This window comes from Pleurodeles waltl, chromosome 5, assembly GCF_031143425.1.
Source record: "Pleurodeles waltl isolate 20211129_DDA chromosome 5, aPleWal1.hap1.20221129, whole genome shotgun sequence".
Taxonomy (NCBI): Eukaryota; Metazoa; Chordata; class Amphibia; order Caudata; family Salamandridae; genus Pleurodeles; species Pleurodeles waltl.
The window spans coordinates 774,709,583-774,721,632 of record NC_090444.1 but is presented as its reverse complement, the minus strand read 5'-3'; positions in this window follow the sequence as shown (position 1 = coordinate 774,721,632).

Genomic DNA, 12,050 nt, shown 5'->3' with positions numbered 1-12,050 from the left:
GCTAAATTGTGTATTAACCCCTCGGGTGCCTGGAACGAGCTGGTCTTGCCCTCGTCCGCGGTTGCAGTGCGCCAAGGACGAGACCAGCTCGTCCTGCACCCGGCCCTCAGAGGGTAGCGCTAGCGCTCCCCTGTGGGCCTCCTTTTCTGCCCTCCCCCTAGACACTAGGGATCTTTTTTTTATTGTTTACACGTGGGGAGCGGCCCCTTAGGCGAGGGTCGTTCCCCTGGGGGGACAAATTAATTTTAGGCCATATCGGCCTATTTTATTTAGGCCGATCTACAAAAACAAATAGGCACCAGGGACTTTTATTTTTTTACAGATGGGGAGCGACCCCCCATTAGGCAAGGGTCGCTCCCCTGTGGGGCAATTTTATTTTAGGCCATTTCTGCCCACCTTTGGGCCTGATCGACCTATTTTTCTTAGACCAATCTGCCCCCAAGGGTGTAGAAACCACTAGATGCCAGGGTTTTTTTTTTGCGCCAATTTCACACAAGGCGAGCGACCCCTTAGGCAAGGGTTGCTTCCCTGGGGGGCTGTATTGAAATTAAGTATGTTTGACCACTGACTTTGTGTTTTACCACTGTGCATATTAGTTGTTCAATATTCACCAGTAGCACATTACATTTTGTATTCAGTTTAGCTGCCTATTGGCTTTATCGTGGCGTTAGACGTTGCAGATGAGCTGTGTTTTTCCACATGGTAAACTAAGCTTGTGTTTTTCGTATTTTCTCTCACCGAACACTAGCATGATAAGGAAGCACATATTTTGTGTTTTTCTCTAGTGCGGCCTTGGGAGAGACAGCCTTGAAAACTTGGCCAACTTTCGACGGTGTTTCTTCCAACTCTGACTTACAGTAGCCAGCATGTTTTGAATATTATAAAAGGTGTCCCTGGGTAGCAGTGAGGGGTAATTTTCCGAGGCTTCAGTCAGGAGTGGACATCAACTGCCTGACCTGTCCCGTGAGGGTGTAAAATCTCTTTCTCGCAGTTGAACAGGGGTCATCATCTTGCTGGCATGAGAAAGATGACGAGCAGTGATAGGCCCTACAGTGATGAATTTTGACTTTTATTCTTTGCTTTGAAGTTATGCTATAATATAATCACATATATTTACTGTGTACATTGCAGTTGAGAATCACTTTGAGATATTTTCCTTTCATTGCTGTGACTACTTTTAAACATGTGCCTCCTATCTACTAATCTCCTCTCTCAGGAACCTTGTGGTGAAGTAATAATAAATGTCTTCTTTAACCCCTTCGCTGCCAGGCCTTTTCCCCCTCCTGTGCCAGGCCTTTTTTTGCCTATTTGGGGCAGTTCGCGCTTAGGCCCGCATAACTTTTTGTCCACATCAGCTAACCAAGCCAAATTTGCGTCCTTTTTTTCCAACATCCTAGGGATTCTAGAGGTACCCAGACTTTGTGGGTTCCCCTGAAGGAGGCCAAGAAATTGGCCAAAATACAGGGAAAATTTCGTTTTTTAAAAAATAAATTGAAAAAGTGGCTGCAGAAGAAGGCTTGTGGTTTTTCCCCTGAAAATGGCATCAACAAAGGGTTTGCGGTGCTAAACTCAGCAGCTTCCCAGCTTTCAGGAACAGGCAGACTTGAATCAGAAAACCCAATTTTTCAACACACTTTTGGCATTTTACTGGGACATACCCCATTTTTGCAATTTTTTGTGCTTTCAGCCTCCTTCCAGTCAGTGACAGAAATGGGCATGAAACCAATGCTGGATCCCAGAAACCTAAACATTTCTGAAAAGTAGACAAAATTCTGAATTCAGCAAGGGGTCATTTGTGTAGATCCTACAAGGGTTTCCTACAGAAAATAACAACTGAAAAAGAAAAATATTGAAATTGAGGTGAAAAAAACATCAATTTTTCTCTACGTTTTACTCTGTAACTTTTCCCTGCAATGTCAGATTATCGAAAGCAATATACCGTTACGTCTGCTGGACTCCTCTGGTTGTGGGGATATATAGGGCTTGTAGGTTCATCAAGAACCCGAGGAACCCAGAGCCAATAAATAAGCTGCACCCTGCAGTGCATTTTCATTCTATACCGGGTATACAGCAATTCATTTGCTGAAATATAAAGAGTAAAAAATTGCTATCAAGAAAACCTTTGTATTTCCAAAAAGGGCACAAGATAAGGTGTTGAGGAGCAGTGGTTATTTGCACATCTCTGAATTCCGGGGTCACCATACTAGCATGTGAATTACAGGGCATTTCTCAAATAGATGTCTTTTTTACACACTCTCCTATATTTGGAAGGAAAAAATGTAGAGAAAGACAAGGGGCAATAACACTTGTTTTGCTAATCTATGTTCCCCCAAGTTTCCCGATAAAAATGATACCTCACTTGTGTGGGTAGGCCTAGCGCCCGCGACAGGAAACGCCCCAAAGCGCAACGTGGACACATCCACATTTTTGGAAGAAAACAGAGGTGTTTTTTGCGAAGTGCCTACCTGTAGATTTTGGCCTCTAGCTCAGCCGGCACCTAGGGAAACCTAACAAACCTGTGCATTTTTGAAAACTAGAGACCTAGGGGAATCCAAGGAGGGGTGACTTGCGGGGCTCGGACCAGGTTCTGTTACCCAGAATCCTTTGCAAACCTCACAATTTGGCAAAAAAAAACATATGTTCCTCACATTTCTGTGGTAGAAAGTTTGGGAATCTGAGAGGAGCTACAAATTTTCTTCCACCCAGCGTTCCCCCAAGTCTCCCGATAAAAATGATACCTCACTTGTGTGGGTAGGCCTAGCGCCCGCGACAGGAAAAGCCCCAAAGCGCAACGTGGACACATCCAAATTTTTGAAAGAAAACAGTGCCTACCTGTGGATTTTGGCCAGTAGCTCAGCCGGCACCTAGGGAAACCTACCAACCCTGTGCATTTTTGAAAACTAGAGACCTAGGGGAATCCAAGATGGGGTGACTTGTGGGGCTCGGACCAGGTTCTGTTACCCAGAATCCTTTGCAAACCTCAAAATTTGGCTAAAAAAACACATGTTCCTCACATTTCTGTGGCAGAAAGTTCTGGAATCTGAGAGGAGCCACAAATTTCCTTCCACCCAGCGTTCCCCTAAGTCTCTCGATAAAAATGGTACCTCACTTCTGTGGGTAGGCCTAGCGCCCACGAAAGGAAATGGCCCAAAACACAACGTGGACACAACATATTTTTTCACAGAAAACAGAGGTGTTTTTTGCAAAGTGCCTACCTGTGGAGTTTGGCCTTGGGGGCAGATTGACTTAAATCGGCCAATTTGCCCTGGTGCCTAGAGGGTTCTGCCCCCCCCCCCCCGGGGGGGCAGAAATTGCATAAAATAAATTTGCCCCCACCCCCCCCCGGAGCGACCCTTGCCTACGGGGTCGCTCCCCCTGCGTGACATTGGCGCCAAAAAACAAATCCCAGGTGCCTAGACCTAAAATCGGCCAATCTGCCCTTAAGGGTGGCAGAAATGGTCTAAATACAATTTGCCCCCCAGGGGAGCGACCCTTGCCTGATGGGTCGCTCCACATCTCTAAAAAAACAAACAAACAAAAAAAAAAACACAAAAAAAAACATTTGCCCTGGCGCCTAGAGGTTTCGGGGGGGCAGAAATGGCCTAAAATAAATGTGCCCCCCCGACAACCCCCCCACCCCCGGGAGCGACCCTTGCCTACGGGGTCGCTCCCCCTGCGTGACATTGGCGCCAAAAAACAAATCCCCGGTGCCTAGTGGTTTCTGCCCCCTTGGGGGCAGATTGACCTAAAATCGGCCAATCTGCCCCCAAGGGGGGCAGAAATGGCCAAAATATAATTTCCCCCCAAGGGGAGCGACCCTTGCCTAAGGGGTCGCTCCCCACCAAAAAAATAAAATGAAACATTAAAAATTTTTTTTTAAAAAAAATGGTCCCTGGTGCCTAGAGATTTCTGCCCCTCCTGGGGCAGAAAAGGCCTTCCCGAAAAAATGCCCCCCATGGGAGCGACCCTTGCCCAAGGGGTCGCTACCTTATGTGAATTTTAGTTAAAAAAAAAAAAATCCCTGGTGTCTAGTGGGGTTTCAAAAGTCGGATTGCAAGCAATCCGGCTTTTGAAACCCTCAGAGAGACTTCAAAGGGAAGGAAATACTTTTCCTTCCCTTTGAAGCCCCTCCGGGCCTCCCCAGTGATTGAAAGAGAAATGCTTTTGCATTTCTCTTTCAATTGCTCTGGAAGCAGAGCTTCCAGCGCGACGAGGGAGGCCCCTGTGACAAATCGCCGCGCACTCGCGCGCTGACGTCACAGGGGGGGTGGGAGGGGTCGGGGGTGGAAGGGGAAGGTCTTCCCCTTCCATACCCGACTTGGGGGGGGGGAGGGGGGTGCACGGGGGCGCGCTAGCGCGCCCCCAAGTTCCCCTGTGCCATGGACGAGATGATCTCGTCCAAGGCACCGAACAGGTTAAACTAGGAAGTGCATTCCAGAGATTGTTGTCAGCTCGGTCATTAGTGAAATTTAGGCAAATTTATTTTAGGCCATTTCTGCCCCCACTTGGGAGCAGATCGGCCTGTTATAATTAGGCCGAGCTGCCCCCAAGGGGAACAGAAACCTCTATCTTCAAATTTGAAGAACCCCAAATTTGCCAAATCCGCTATGAATGTCTGAGGCACCTGGAGCCCAAATGCCCCACATTCCTTTATAGAGATTGATGGATGAAAATGGATGAAGTGATATGACTGTTGCATGTGAACACCTTAGGGCCATAGAAGGTATGGAAGTTTATATCTTGTGCGTTTTGGAAGCCATGAGATTTTAAGAAAATGGGATGATTGCAAATTGTTCTCGGAGAGTATCTGATGAAGATAGAAATTGGAATCGGATTGAGCTGTACTAGCAGAATTGACAATCAAGTCCATGAAGGTTACCTAATAAAACTTAACCGCCATCTTTAACGGTAAGCTACAGTGATTCCAGCTGAATACAAGGCTTTTTGTTGGCCCAGATAAAGTGACGAAACATTGAGTTGATTTCCTTAAAGAATTTCTGTGGCACTTTTATCATAACATTCGTAAAAATGAAAAGAAATAGTAGCAATATCATCATTTTGACCAAAGCAGGGCGGCCAGTTACTGTCAATAGGGTATTGTACCAATTATTTAAAACAGCTTGGGCTTTCTTAAGGGTAGAAAGATTATTCAGCTGATAAAGATCTGAAATATTGTGGGAAACATAAATGCCGAGATATCTGATTGGGTGAGAGGCCCGGTAATTGTCCTGCATTTCAGGTGGCGGTACTCATTCAGAACTGTTAAACAGCAGTGCCTCAAATTTAGATTGATTGATCCGATAGCCTCTCAAGTCAGAAAATGCTTCAATCCTATAAAAGACATGCACAATATTCTGAGAATCTGCAGCGAGATACAATATCATATCATCTGCAAAAAGTTTTTACTTGGGTGCTCCTTGGAGTGGGGGATTAATAGATAATTCTTGGCTATTGTCCTTAAAAACAGAATTCTGTTAAGCAAATCAGGAGGCAAATGGAGACTTCTGATATGTTAGATACGCGCACTTTAATTGGGCTTAGTGTTTAGTGTGAGCTTCTTGCTGAGAGGCTTGGATGATGCAGAGCATTAATATTGATAGCGGTGTGTTGTGTTCATTACAATAATAATCCCTCTTAACTCGCTGACATCTCTACTGCCAGCGACATGTTTAATAGAGCTCCCTTGCGATGTGGCTAGTTAATTACATTGTGCCCAAATTGTAGATGAACACATACACATATTCAGTTGCGGTGAGAGTCCAGAGATAAAAGTGAAGGATGGGAGTTTGGGGGGAGCATGGGCTTGCCCGGTCTACCCCCGGGCTTATCGGGCGTCGGTGGAAGAATCCACCGCTTAGGAGGCTAGTGGTTGGGTGGCTGACCGGATAGGGTGGGTTTTAAGGGGTGGGTATATTAATGAGGGGCAGGGTGTGGGCGGCCTCTTTGGCCTTTTGTCACACCCAGTAGGCGGATCGCGATTTTGGTCCCACCCTCCCTCCCTGTTTTTTAGCAAATTGTAGTTCTTTTAATGGATATTATGTTTTGAATCCGCATTAATGGGTCAGGTCTGTTTTGTACTATGTCTAAAGGCTTTTGTGGTTCGTTTAGCTACATGCCGCTGGTAGGCAGGTCTGGTTAGGCGGGGTTTTTTCACATAAAGGCTTTGGGGGGGGGAAGGGGATGATGCAAAAGATGAGAGGGCAGGGACTTTTCACAAGGAACACAAGGGAGGAAAGGCAAGGGTAATACAGAAGGTGGACAGCAGGACAGATGGGTAATGGATTGGTCAGGTCAAGGTGGGGATGGGAAAGGGGTATTGTTGAGGGATAAGTTTTAGAGGGTGGGGGCGGGCTTTAGGAAACATCTGTATTAGTGGGGTTTATAGTTTTGTAAGGCTTAACGCCAAGGTTAATGTTTTTCCCAGACCTGTTCTATTAAAGTGGCCTTTTACCCCTTTAAATGGTTGTGGTGGTTTTGTACGCCATTTCGCCCAATAGGCGGGGAGGCGAATTATATATACCTTTCTTGATGCAACACATAGTCCTTCCTAGGGTCAATACAACGCCCGGACAGCTGGTTTCCTTCTCCTTGTGTGGTGCGATGAGGTGTAGTCATGTAGTCCTTTCTGTGATCGCTATGACGGCTGACACCGCTGGTTTCCTTCGCCCACGTGGTGCGATGAGCTTGCGTCGTCAGGCCAAACTTGATTTTGTCTTAGTGCAAGAGCTGCTAGAGTTACAGACTGCGATGAACACCTGGCTTAACGGCTCTGCATTCTGGATACACCGAGCGCTCTCTGAGCCGATCCAAGCTGCGCACAGACCGACCATCTTGCTGCCTCCTCAGAGTGGTTTAACCATGGAGCAACCATGATGGGAGCTCCACGTGGTCCTAGTTCTTCCCATCTGTTCCAACTTGAAATTTGCCTCTAGTTATTAAAGCTCTACAGGTGGCACCTTTTGAGACATTGATTTCAGTTTATTTGAAGTGTTGTTCTTTAAAGTGGAATTTCTAGTGGCCATTACCTCAGCAAGAAGGATTGGTAAGCTTGGGGGCTTTAATGTGCAAAGTGCCTTTTTTAAGGATATTGGAGGATGGAGTTTTGTTTAAACACAATTTAGCTTTCCAGCCGAAAAGTAGGGTCCAAGTTGCAAGGGGAACAAGAAGTATTTTCATCTGTGTTTTAGTTTTCTTCAACTTCCAAGGAGGAGGAGCTTTTTAATTTGTTGGTTGTGAAGAGGACAGTTGAGATTTACCTCCAGAGGTATGAGGGGTATGGAAAATTTGAATAGTTCTTTGTAATGTTTGGAGGTGTCACTCAAAGTCACAAAGTTTAAATTGTTACGTTAAGTAGATTCATTAGATCTACAATTGTTTATCTTACGTTTCTCTGCATGAAGGAACACAAGGAAGATCTACTAGAGGGGTGACAGCTTCTTGGGCTGAGGCACAGGGAGCTCCCCTATCAGAGATCAGCAGTCACCACGTGGGCTTAATCTCAAACTTTTGTTAAATACTATTGTATTGAACTTGTTAAATTCTTTGGGGAAAATGTATTGGATGCAGTGTTTTCTGCATAATTTAAATCCTTTGGTTGGTACACTGACTAAAGATGAGTGAGCATGATTGGTATACGGTGTTTCAATTTGACATTAGATTTGGGTTGGCCAGCATTTGTAATGACAGGAATAAGAACATGGGACGTAATACCTGTTACTTAAGGGTAAATCTCATTATCCTTGGTTGCTATTCTTGTCACAGTCATTACGACCTATTCTGCCCACTGTCACAGCTGGCCTTCATTTGGCTTGGGACCAGTGCTTTAAATGGGCTGGTACTTGCCAGTACTAAACACAGGCACTTCTAAATTTTCAGCTCTTGCGTACCGGAACTTTTCCTTGGCCAAAGAGAGTATCGGTACTCATGGTGCAGCAAGACAAGCTCAGTAAAATGGGTATGTACAGGAAGCACAACACAATCGAGGTCCAACGTACTGTGGCACTGAGCTAATTCAGCAGCAGCCAATATGCATTAATTCAGATCTGCTGGGAAGTTTGGGAGGGGCCTGATTCACACTGATATTATTGACACACTGTCCAATTAGGCTCAGTGGGCTCAACAGCACTGTAGGTGCATTAGCAGGGCCTGCTATAACATTTTGTGAAAGGGAAATCTAAATGATGGCTTCCTGTTAGGATAGCAGAGTACACTAGCAGTTGTTTGAAACTAAATTGAGGAGGAAGGTGGTGATAATGACACTGAGCCAGAGCGGGTGCGAATCAAGGTTTAGTAATGTGGACGTCAGAAGACATAAGCATTTCTAAAACGAATGTATTGGATGCTTTGTGTGCATACATGAGTGCTTGAATTTCACTGTGCATGTTCTTGCATGCATGAGTGATGTTTGCAGTGTCCAGCACAGCAAATATATAGCTGCCAGACCGACAAGCCCTGCATTACCACAGTGTGGCCGTGAAGGGCATGTAAAAGGATTCGCTTGTAGCAAGTCCTAGGCCACTCTCCGGTGCAGATATGCTTTTTCTGCAGTGTCTCAACACAACAGTATTTTGTATTTAGGAGGTTGTTTTCTCTTGGGTTAATGGAGTGGCTCTGGGAGAGGCAGAGGTGGGCAAACCAACAAATAAACAAGGAGAGCCCAGTGAGAGCTGAATCAAGAGACTGCCTTAGCTTTAAGATCCTGTACATAAGTCAAGCCTTGAAACATTACATTGACATAAAAGTATTGTCTTTAACATGTGGAAACATTTCACCTTGGTACATAAGCTTACATTGTAGCATTCACAAGAGTTTATTAAAAGTGATGGTGAAGTTAGAAACTTTTGTGCTCCCACCATGACGACAATGCCACTACTGGACTAAAAAGCTAGTCAGTGTTAATGTGTACATTAAATATGGCCAATTTTCTTTTCATGAATGAAACAACATTATAGTGTATTAAATCTAACACAAGATGTGATTGTACAGCATACATCCTGAACTCATGTATTTCAATATACTATCATATGTGTTAATGAACAAAAAGTTGGTTTGGTGATATAAAATATTTGCCCAGGATCACACAATTTGATCAAGTGGGGAAGCTGGGACAGATTCCAGAATTTCTGGTTTCACATTGTACAATTCAGCCAATAGATGGTTATATATTTTTTTCTCTCATGTTTTTAAAAAAAGTCACTATTTCACATAGTCACTCAGATTATAGTTGGGCTGGCAGGCAGAAGCAACATCAAAGTTTAGTTCATTTTAGTCTTGAGAGTGCAAAAGGACCTGGAACTGACCCAGACATCTGGCTTGATTCTGTCTCGAGCTTTCAGCAGCGTGCCCACCTCCAGGAAGAGTGAATCAGACATTTGCAGCAGTTAAGGAGCTTTGAAGCAAAGCTGTGCCATCTAGGAGTGGCTGGGTGATGTCTGTTAGATGCCAGGAGATAAGATGTTTAGCATAGTTAAACGTTTCCAAAACATGTTAAGGAAAATAGCTTGTGCAAGTCATATGTGAATTAAGTGTTGCAACAGGGAAGTCCACTTCTATTGTGCTTTGCAGCTGAAGGAAAGAAAAATACTTAGAAAATCTAAAGGGACCTATATTAAAGGCCTCCACTGCCTGTAGGGTTGGGGATGCATTTGCCAGCAGGTCTGCTTGGCTTTTTTAAAAAAATGATGGGGCTTCTTTTCATTGTGGCACTAATTTTCATGCCCAGTGAATATTTTTAAGGTATTTTTTCTCCAATAACAAAATGAGGTCGATGCCCAGCTTTCAAAGCTGGGATGCGATTACATATATGCAATGTCCTGGGTAGACAGATCTTTGAAGGCTACAAGTTGGCTCAGGGGGTCTGCCACCCGCAGGAGCGAAAGTAGGGCATAATTTCAATCACTGGCATAGTTTTAAAAGAGTCCATTTTGTTGATTAATGTCCCCTAGTAGTTCGACTGAGAACCAGGGTCGGTTTACTGAAATCTGCAACTTCTATGAAAAAACATCTAGTGCCACACATTGTTATGGGTGTGATGGTGGGGGTTTTGTAAGAATGGATATACATTTCATCTTAATGCCAAAAGTGGGACAATGCCACTGGTTAATATTAAGGCCATGGGGTGGGTACTCCGCTTAAAGACGACATGATTGGCATAAGGTGGCTTGAGGTTTTTTGGCACTGGGTAACATAGATCTATTATAATGTTGTTAAAAGATAAGGCTGTTTTTAAATAGAATGATATCTTGGAGTTTAGTTTTCAAGGTTTCATTATTCCACATAATGTAAAGAATAAAAATGTATTTCATGTGCCCTGCCCAGTGCCAATCTGTCAACACAAAAATTTGAAATATAAGATTAAATATACCCTTTTGTATGTATAAGAACAAAAGAAAAACTCAAAAGATGCCAAAAATACTTCTGTATCATTATGCACATCTGCACACCAAGAAAATCTCAATAAAATTAAATGTGTTCCTGGCCACGCCCCAAAACCAAGTCCACAACTCAAATTGGTGAGTACTTTCACTTTTTTTTCTTTTAAAGCTCTGCTGGTACTGTCAGGAAGTGATGTGCGTTGGAGGGTGTTTATACCCCGATGGGTGGCCTATCTTATTTCTGTGCATAACTGCCAAGTTTCCAGTTTGCTTATGTGTGACATTTCTGTATTTAAAGTGTGCTTATGTGTGACATTCCAGGTCGTTGTGTGTTACACTTTGAGTGACTCTATCACAAGCAATAGAAAAGTAATTTAGATAGTCTGTGCAATACAGGGTCGGACTGGAACAGCTTTATAAGAAACAACAGTTTTGGAGCATGGAGCTGTTTCAGGCTGTGCCCTTTGTTGGCAACTGTTGCTATGCCAGAAACCAAAGTAAAAGTTTGAAGGAAATGGAAGATCAATTGCCATCAGGTACCCCAGTTTGCATTTGCCCATAAAACTGAACAAAAAAAAACACAGATCTGTACGCCCCTTATCAAAAATATTTCACTGGTTTTACTTCAATATCGAGAAGCAGTATCTATGGAATTTGTTCTCTCAGGAAGAGGTCTACACACTTCAAGATACATTTTTGTATTTGCTTCTGGCTGCACTGCAGTGCACGGCATTACATGAAAATACATTAACTCTTGTGGCACTTTACTCATCTGTCTTTGCAGTGTGACTGTGTCCAAGCATACAGCACTACAATAAGACATGTTGCTGGAGGCAGCTGTGGATCTCTCAGATTGTAAAGGACTGCAGATAAATAAAGGAGCAGGGAACCTAGTACCCACTATAGTATATCAGATATGTTGGAGGAGACCATAACAAACCTGATTAGTGGCGTCATCCACATCACCCGTCAGGGCTGTGTCCTGGCAATACTATGTCAGGACCAGAGGCGAGGATTATGCATTTCTTTCTTCACTTTTTATTAAACAGCCAGTTCAAAGTTCAACAAAGAAAAAACATAACACTACATAGGCCATGGATCTAACACGTCTCTGTGGTAACCACTGTCCAATCCAGCCACAGTCCGATTGTCCATATATATCCCCGTTCTCCAAGCCCTTCTTATTTCTTCACTGCTCAGAGCGTCAGTTAAGTCATACCTTTCTTATACTGACTAACCATATATTAGATTGTTTTTCACTGTGTGCTTATTTCTGCTTGTCCCCCGTTTTTTCAGCTAGTGCACTGTACATCAAGAAAACGATCGCGCGGCAGGCGGCAGGCAGCAGCCCGAGCGCAGATTTGTTTCTCGATAGCAAGTCAGGTCCACCAGAGGGTGCTCTTTTGCGCCGCTACTGTGGCGCAGATCGCGTGCAGTGAAACTGATTGAGTCGCTGGCGTTCGATCGTTTCTACTCCGCACCAAGGGGAAGTAGTCTGTCTGTGGCAGAAGTCCTTTTGTTTCCCCTTCCAACCCCAGCAGAACACCGCTTTTGTTGTCAGGCATAGCCCATCTGAGGGCACGGCCCATATCATGCAGCATCTGAATGCGTTGAGGGGCAAGTTAATCTAAAACAGGCAGAGCGTTGCGGGGGGCTGCCCATATTATCTACAGGATG